This window comes from Rhagoletis pomonella, unplaced genomic scaffold (assembly GCF_013731165.1).
Source record: "Rhagoletis pomonella isolate Grant_MI unplaced genomic scaffold, Rhpom_1.0 Rhpom_scaffold_00005, whole genome shotgun sequence".
In the NCBI taxonomy this organism is placed as follows: Eukaryota; Metazoa; Arthropoda; class Insecta; order Diptera; family Tephritidae; genus Rhagoletis; species Rhagoletis pomonella.
In genome coordinates this window covers 12,412,063-12,420,780 of record NW_023458559.1, presented here as the reverse complement: position 1 = coordinate 12,420,780, position 8,718 = coordinate 12,412,063, and the positions used below count along the sequence as shown (strand labels likewise).

Sequence of the window (8,718 nt, the reverse complement as noted above, 5' to 3'; positions counted from 1 at the left end):
CCTTGAAAACTATTGTGAATTCTTTTGTAGCTAACATTAAGCTGCCTCATAGGCAAACGAGCATTTTGTAATTATTTGGTCGCTATCCTCGCAAACAGCCGGATAGTAAATGAAATTCCGCTCTCATACATTTCATATAGTATATAAACCTAATAAACTTTAGCGATTAATTTCCAAAAAAATTCCAGGTTTAATTTCTTTTAGAAGGTTGGCAAATTATTCTTTAAGAAATCTATTCTAACTTTTCTTCAGAATGCTGAAAAAATATTCTTAGAGAGATCTTTTAGAATTTTCTTTAGAAATTGAACAAAATATATTTAAAGAAATCCTTTAGAGTTTTCATACAGAAATTTAACAAAATATTCCTAAAGAAATCTTTTAGAATTTTAGTTAAAAAATCCTATAGATATTTGTTTACGAGTTCGTGTCAGACCCTTCATACGATTTTCTTTGAAAATTCGTAAAGAAATCATTACAGAATTCCGAGTTTCTTTAAAATTTCGTTAAGATTTCGGGAACTTTGGTTTGCAGGCTTTTTATCGCATGACTTACATGTACACTTAGATTAAATTGGTTTCACATAAATGCACATACATATAAAAAACATTAGAGCGTCAAATACATTGAAAAACATATAAAAAACATTGAAACGTTAAATACATTGAAAAACATAAAAGTATTGCTACCATCCATCTGTGGTAATTTCGTCAAACTAAATATTCGCTACAAACATAACATGGAAGCAGCCGCGATATCGTCCGTGTCCTCCTTCTTGTTGATTGGTTTTTCCCTTTTCTGCAGTATACGTAAACTCTCTCTGCTTAATATTTGCTAACTCTGAATTTTCACAATATCTTTAATTTAGAAGTGCTTTAATTGTCGTTAATAGAAATACACAGGATAACTATATACTATTTCTTAATTTCGAAATTTCACAGCAATTTTAATTTAAAAGGCTTTAGTTATCTTTAATGAAGCTAAGCAGAATAATAGGTAAAATTGTTTGATACGAGTAAATAGCTTAAGAATCTATGTCTTATGATAACATGAAGTTCACTTCTTTCATCCTTGGAATCCTTCGGGCGGTCCGCTTATTCCATTTTAGGGTTTTTATGTCCTTACTCAGGGGTGGGTGACGTCACTATTCCTTAACGTCCGTTGATCGATGCCGATGCTTATTAGCTTGTCGTGTCAGCGGCTGCTGTCCATCAAGCTGGTTTTATACGCAGGTTTTAACCGGGTAATTTGCGATTAAAATTTACGTTGTTGTGTTTTTCGTTTTTTTCACGATTTTCGTTTTACCCGCAGATTACGTTTTATGTTTGTATATAAAAACTTTTTTCACCGGGTAGTTTTTTGTTGACCGGGTAGTGTGTTTTTAATGCACTTTTTTGGGAATACGTCCTTTTTTTAATGTTCGCTGCTTTCTTGTGGTTTTTTAACTTTTTTGATCCGATAAATAATTATAAACTTCGGATCTTCGCTAATAATATTCAGTGCACTTTTTATTCACTATACCGCACTCGGGCGCCACTTATCGCCTCGAGCCACCGAATTGAAGCACAACGCGTCGGATGGTCAAATGAACTTACAAAGTTTATTTACTTTGCATTTTTATACAATTTTTCACTTACTTGCTATATACAATACTTCAATAAAGTTGTTGTTTTACTATTAACTAATTCTTAATTAAATACGTATTACATACAAAGGTAAGCTATGCTTAATGCTAACGATGCAAACGGATTCACATTACGTCGGCACGACCTCCGCTTAAAGTTAGTCTTGGCGAAATGCGAAGTCGTTGTTGTTGTTGGATTAGCAGAAAACTGCTTAACTGTGTGAACTAATTTTACTCGGTTAAAATATTGAATGCGCTTATGCAACGCTGAGTCTGCAGTAAATAACAGTTTTGTTTACTTTTGGCTACACAGCGTTCTTACTAAATGTCGAACGCACTTACGCAACGCTGAGGCGTAGCGTTCTCGTTATTGTATTTGGATAGAATTCCTATGGTGCTAACTTGTATGTGTATACGTATGTATAGTATACCTAATGCGACCAACGGTACTTCTTTCGGAAGTACAGTACTTATTTTTTCGCTCTTGTACTTCGTACTTCGAAGTACAATCAAATGTACTTCTTTACGATATTTTTTACCTCAGGTCCTGTGCTTCGCCGATCTTCTGGACGATCGTATCATGGACTGAGCAATAAATTCGTTTAAACCATTAAAGTCGCCGGGATCGAGGGCATCATATATGCGCGGCTGCTCTGAAGATATCGTTCAATTGATTGGATTCTATTTATACGAACTGTGTGAAGACCAGATACATATACAAGGCTTGGAGAGTAGTCCGTGTTGCGTTTATCCCGAAGGCCGGAAAAGGCTCCTATGTTTCCTCTAGGTATCTTAGACCAAGCAGTCTCTCTTCGTTTTTGCTAAAAACGCTAGAAAGACTGATAGACCTGTACATAAAAAACGCGATTCCTCGTGACTGTCTTTCAAGAGCTCAATACGCTTATTGCAAGAAAATGTCGTAAAGTGGTCAGAGGAGCCTTCAACAATGTCACTCTAGAGGTACTAGTCAAGTATATTCATAAACTGGGGTTGAAGCCAACCTAATAATCTACAGCTTATTTCGTGACAGAACTATCGCGGCAGAGTGGGGGAGCACCTGCAATAGGAGCACTTCGCAAGACGGTGTTCTCTCTCCCCTTCTCTGGACTGCGGTTGTAAACGACCTTCTAGAAGAACTGGAAAAAGTGTGCTGTAGGGTGATCGCCTATGTGTGCTAGATGATGTGGAACTTTTGGTTAAGAGACGATTTCTATATGCCCTTTTTGATCTGGCTCAAGGTTAACTGAACCAGGTAACTAGGTGCGGGATCAACGGCAGCTGTAGTGCAAGTCTAACATCGAGAAAAGCGTAAGAAAGGTGTCGGTTGCCTTGTACTGCTGTAGGGGAGCTGTCGGTATAAGGTGACGCCCAAATTAATTCACTAGCCCTGGCAAACCAGATTTAGGCCCTAGCCCTAGGAAACCGGGTCCTATTGTGACATAAAAAGGAAAAGGAGAGGGTTCTCTGCTGCAGCAAATGTTTTTATAGGGCACTTTAAAATACCTTTTGCAGCGCAAGACGCGAGTGTCCAATCGTTACCCCTTAAAAGTACCATGGCGCCGAATACCACGTTACCCCTCAAAGGCTAGTGATGGAGGTTCTGGCAGGCCATTGTACGATTGGAATTCACGCGGTAAGACTAGGAATTTCAACTGATCCTGTTGTATCAGCTGTCAAGAAGAAGATGAACCTTCGCGGGCCTATGATGGAAGCCCTCAGGGATCAAAATTAACCGCATTCGAAATTCTTAATCGGCTCGCGGCGTTAACCTAACCCAACCTAACCTGTACTGCTTATAGCTATGAAATAGTTGGTCACATTAAGTATACCAACACATTACGAAATTCCGACACATAAACAACCTTGTATCGGATTTTCATCAGCGGTACACCCTGTGATCGGTTCCAGTTCTGCACTAAGATTTTTCATCAGCGTTACCTTGCGGCCTTTATCTGGGTTCTAAACTTGGCTTTCGATCCCCGACATCTTTTGGCGGTCACCGATAGCTTGTGGCGGAGCACCAGCAAACCTTTTTGCAGCGCTGCTGTACCGGCTCCAGAATCGGCATATATATACTACTTACAAGTTTCAAACTTTAATTTAGGAAATCGCCATTGGCGATTTTTGGCGATTTTTTCCCTTCAAGGAAATTTTTTCCAATTATAAAAATATACAAAATTTTGTTTTCCACGATAATTTCACAGAAGAGGCTAATGAACTGTGTTACAAACTTGGCTTAAGAAGCATATTAGAAGACTGTAAAAAATGTTTAATCACCCTAGTCGGAGAAATTTTGAATCGATTACCTAGTCAATTAAATACTTTTAAAAAAGCTTTGATTTTGTCACCAGAAAAGTGTGTGAATCACAAGAGAGCGAGTTTCAGGGACCTGCCAATTCACTATGTGACTTTGAAGGAAAGAAAAGCAGCGGAAACTGAATATTTAAATCTTTCAACTTTCCCAAGGAATAACTTTTCTCAGAACCGTTCCATCCGACTCTGAAGAATTTTGGATAATTGCTTACAGAGTGAAAACCGCAACAGGCAATAAAATGTTTGGAAACATAAGTAAATTCATATTATTATCCTTGCCGCACACACATGCTTTGTTGAGCGCGTCTTTTTCCGTAATGAATTCAACAAAAACTAAGATTCGAAATAGGACGAGGTTGGAAAGCCTTACTTCAATAGTTCGAATAAAGTGTTATATGAAGGCTAATAGTTTCTGCTGCAAAACGTTTCCAATATCAAACAGTATGTTATCAAGGTTGAATAGCTCAATATATGGCAACAACAGAAATGTAAATCATTCAGACACTATAGATGATTTTGAATTGTAGAAATATCTGATCTCGCCTTATTTTAGGTTTTTATTAAATTTTTAGCGCCGAGCTCTTAAAAGCGGGTTGTGCAATTAATCAGTTAATATGAACTATAATAAATTTAATAATTCCGCGGTCCTATTGCAAAATGTGTTGAAACAAATATTTTTAAAAAGTATGCGTATTTTTAAAGAAAATTGTTTGTACATCACTATTATATAAGTGATTTGTGTTATTTATTATTAGCCTCCGAAGGTATTATATTCGTTTTTGGTTTTAAAAACTATATTATAACAAGAGCTCATTTTTAATATAAAAGATTTGTTAAATCGATCTCATGAATTTAATAAAAAAAAAATGGTGGATTTTCTGCGATATTTTTTTCAGAAATTGCGCTTTTGTTTAAACAATCTGGACGCCGTGGTTTTAGCTATTAACATTTTTCGAAATTGTTTAGATTTTAATTGTTTTCTCGCGATTGATAATACCGATTCTGCTCATATTTTAAACAGTTGAGAACGATGGTGTTTTCTTTTCATTTTTATTTCTTTTTGGCCATCAATTTTTTTTTATAAAAGTTATTAAAATATTTTAAATATCACTCTCTCCTAATTAAAATCTAAACAATTTCGAAAAATGTTAATAGCTCTAACTTCCGAAATAATTCGAATTTCGTTGTGAGGCATAAACAGATAATTGCAAAAAAAAGCTGGACCTTCGAAAAAATGGTGGTCCACTTCGCAAATTTTTACTCATATCTCTGACCTGTTTTAACTTAATGTGGTTTTGTTTTAAAATTAATTTTTCACAAGTGACAGTGTTAGTGTTGTACTTAACCAAATATTGACATCTTAGTTAAAGCTTAAGTTGTGTTCCCCCGCGCTCCCCCGAATGGAATTTTTTTGATAATATTAATAATTCTTTTGTGATTATAGACGGTTAATTTCAGCTGCCTCCCTTTGCCACTCTTTGTGTTTTCTGTAGTCAAACACAGCCGTCTGAAGGTTTTTTTATAGTTTTGCTGCGTTATTGTTCTCTTTACTTGTGGTTTGTGTTGCTGTTATTTGTAGTGTAAAAATGTACCGAATAGGATTTGATTTGATTGTGTGTTTTTTATATTATTATTATTTTTCTTAAATTTTAAAACTTGTTTTCTTATATGTATATATAAGATATGTGGGGTTTAGAAAACGGTTCAAAAGCTGAAAAGGCTAAAATTTTATGCATGTTATTGCATAACTTTTGACCACGTTAACCGCTTTCTATCTCACAGGTCCCACACTAATTTGGTTTAGATCCGATCATTGGATCTTGAAGAAATTAACGACAACCTCAAATTTTTATAGGAGAATTGAAGTCGGTTTTGTTTTTTGCTTAAAAATTACTTGTTGTTATTTTGTATGGCCGATCAAAATTGGAGGCGATCGCCACCCCAGAGCTCGAAAAGCAAAATATATTACCTCAAACGAGAAATTTGAAAAAAAAAATTTAAAGGTTTTTTTTTTATTGTAATCTTCAATCGTAACCATTTTTAGGCTTGCACAAGATTATTTATAGAATAAGAAATCGGGTAAATCTCTTCGTCAACGTTAAAAAATAAAACAATGGATAGTAGATACTATGAATATATGTATGTATGTCAAATCGAACTTTCTGATACTACTTTTTGTCTATTTCCGCGGTGCACGTATATAGGAAATTTCACTTTGAACTATGTAACCAGACATTTGTATGCGCATACAAATATTAATGACTTGAAAAATATAATAAAAATTAAAAAGTCAAATTAAAAAATTTTAAATTTAGAGTTCACTTCTCCAAGCGCCCTCGATTGTCTTAAATCGTGCTAACAAAGCAGTCAATGGCATTGTGAATATTCTTCGAAATTATAGAAAAAATGCTGACACACACTTTTCTGATATATTTTCAAAAGTTACCGATATCGCTAAGGATTGGATTTTGACATTGTCCTTCCTCGGCGAGCAAATACACAACATTTTCGGGCTAATTATCGTGCGTCTAACGCTGAAGAAATATAATACGCCTGACGAAAAAATAATGCAATCGAACGCGTATAATCGCTTGGAAAACGATACGAACTTTTCTTAGAAAAAGACGGTATCAATGTGGAAGGAGAGTATAAAGTGTGGTTGGAACGATGGACAAATAAGGAAAGCGAAAAGCCATTCCGAAAATCAGCAGCAGAAGTTCTTGGTAAATGCGACGAATATCCTTTTCCATTGAAAAACAAATTTCTCCGCATTCTGGTCACACTTCCAGCTAGTAACGCTACTTCCGAAAGAAGTTTTTCAACTCTCCGCCGGTTAAAAACATGGTTGCATAGTAACATGAATGAAGAAGACTGATAAGTCTAGCACTTTTACACGTACACTTAGATATGGAAATTGACACTGAAAGGATAATAGAAAGATTCGCAAAAGGAAAGCGCAAAATTGAGTTTGCCATTTAAATTACTACAATAAAAATACTGAATAAGTTGTTAAGTTACTTAATTACATCCTTCATTTTACCAACATTGTAAGCAAAAAATAAGTATTTATATGTACATATTGCATTAATAAACGCAAGGTATAACTTTACATCGCGTGTTTTTTTTATGTGTATACATCTTTGGTTTCGGTAGGGGTAAAATTTGCAAAGCTGTAACGCATCTCCCAGCATAAAATTTTGAAGGGCTTAGCATGTGTATTTCAGCATAAAATTTATATTTTCATTAGAAGCACCCGGTGTTTGTTTGCCAAATAATTGCATACATTTAGGCATATGCATAGCAAGAGCAAATGCGCTAAAATTGATTACTACTTCCGATTATTTAAACTCCGCACGTGCATACGGCATTGTACTTATATATGTACATAAATATGTATGGACTCATTTGTTGCAACTGGGCATGAATCACGTAACTTTCAAGCGATAGTCGTTCAAACGATACTGACAAAACGATGCACAGCGGTTCGGATAGCAGATCTATCTGGACGAAAGTCAAAATTTGTTTGTTTTTAAAATACTTAATGGTACTTGGAATACATTCCTGACAATACATTCAAATAGAAATTGCATTTATTAAAGCATTAACATATGAAAACAAACAAAAAAACAATTCAACGCCGCCTATTTGAGAACTCTATTTTGAAAACTGAAATTTAACTTAAAAGATTGCTAATTGCACTCACAGATATTTGCATAATTGCAAATTGACTTTATAAATAAAAAAATACACTTATTCCGCTATAGATTCAGAGGTCATTTATGTCCATTGATATAAGCAAATTTATTCTGAAAAATCGTCGTTTTGATTAATTAAAAAAATAAACTTAAGAGTAGGAATAGTAAAGGCCGCCGAAGGCCGTTATAAAATCACTTGCATATTATTCTTTACACCTTCGCAAATGCAGAGGGTAAGTGCGATAACCAAGTCTAACCAATTGGCTTAGATATTTACATTTTAGTGACGGTATGTCAAATCTCAAAATTCAAAAGTAGTTATTAACAGGAATGTATCTGAATATAAATATAAGATCAGTGGCGGATCCACGGGGGGGCGGGGATTGGTTGTGTGTTAAAACAGAAAAATACTTGGAGTTATAAAAACTTTGGTTATGTAAGAGTTAAAAAAAAATAGTACCTCGCGAATTTTCCGCTTTCTGAAATTACAAAATTATACAACAGGCATGCAAATCTTTAAGCGCTGTTATACAATTTTTTCTGAAACTTATTTGTGTTTCTTGCTGTGATCTTAAATTTTAGTCATGGTAAGTAAAATCTTAAGAAGTGAGTTGTTTGACATTTGGAGAAGTGTTGCTGAAACTTCTAAAAGACAACAGGGTGTCCGCTATTATGTGATTAGTAAATTGAAAGAAATATCTGATGAAAATGCTCGTTCCGAAGTAAATAAAGTAAATTAAGTAAATGACTTTAGATCCGCCATTTTGAATTTTTGATAAGTGACTTCAGATTCGTAATCAGTGACTCAAAAATACCCTAGGTAAGAAGTGGTGTAAAGATCCTTCAACGAGTATTTGTTTAAATAGTTTCGTCCAGCTAGATTTGCGATCCGAACCACTGTGCGATGTTGTCAAAACACTGATTTATGCATTTGTGTTGCTGTTACATGTTACTGTTACTGTTACGTGAAGCAAAACTGGAATCGAGTTGACGATATCGGACAAACGATCAAAAAATTTTTGATTTTTATGAAGCAAGACAATCTCGACACGATATCGTTCAGACGATTGTCGTCATACGTGATTCATG

The 8,718-nt window shown here is 34.9% G+C and overlaps 1 protein-coding gene across 1 annotated transcript in view; it reads left to right on the top strand.

Moving 5' to 3' along the window:
• The window catches only part of LOC118739997 (laminin subunit gamma-1-like), a 13,735-nt gene that overhangs the window by 3,399 nt on the left and 1,618 nt on the right, over positions 1-8,718 (top strand). The gene's annotated exons all lie outside the window — the stretch shown is intronic.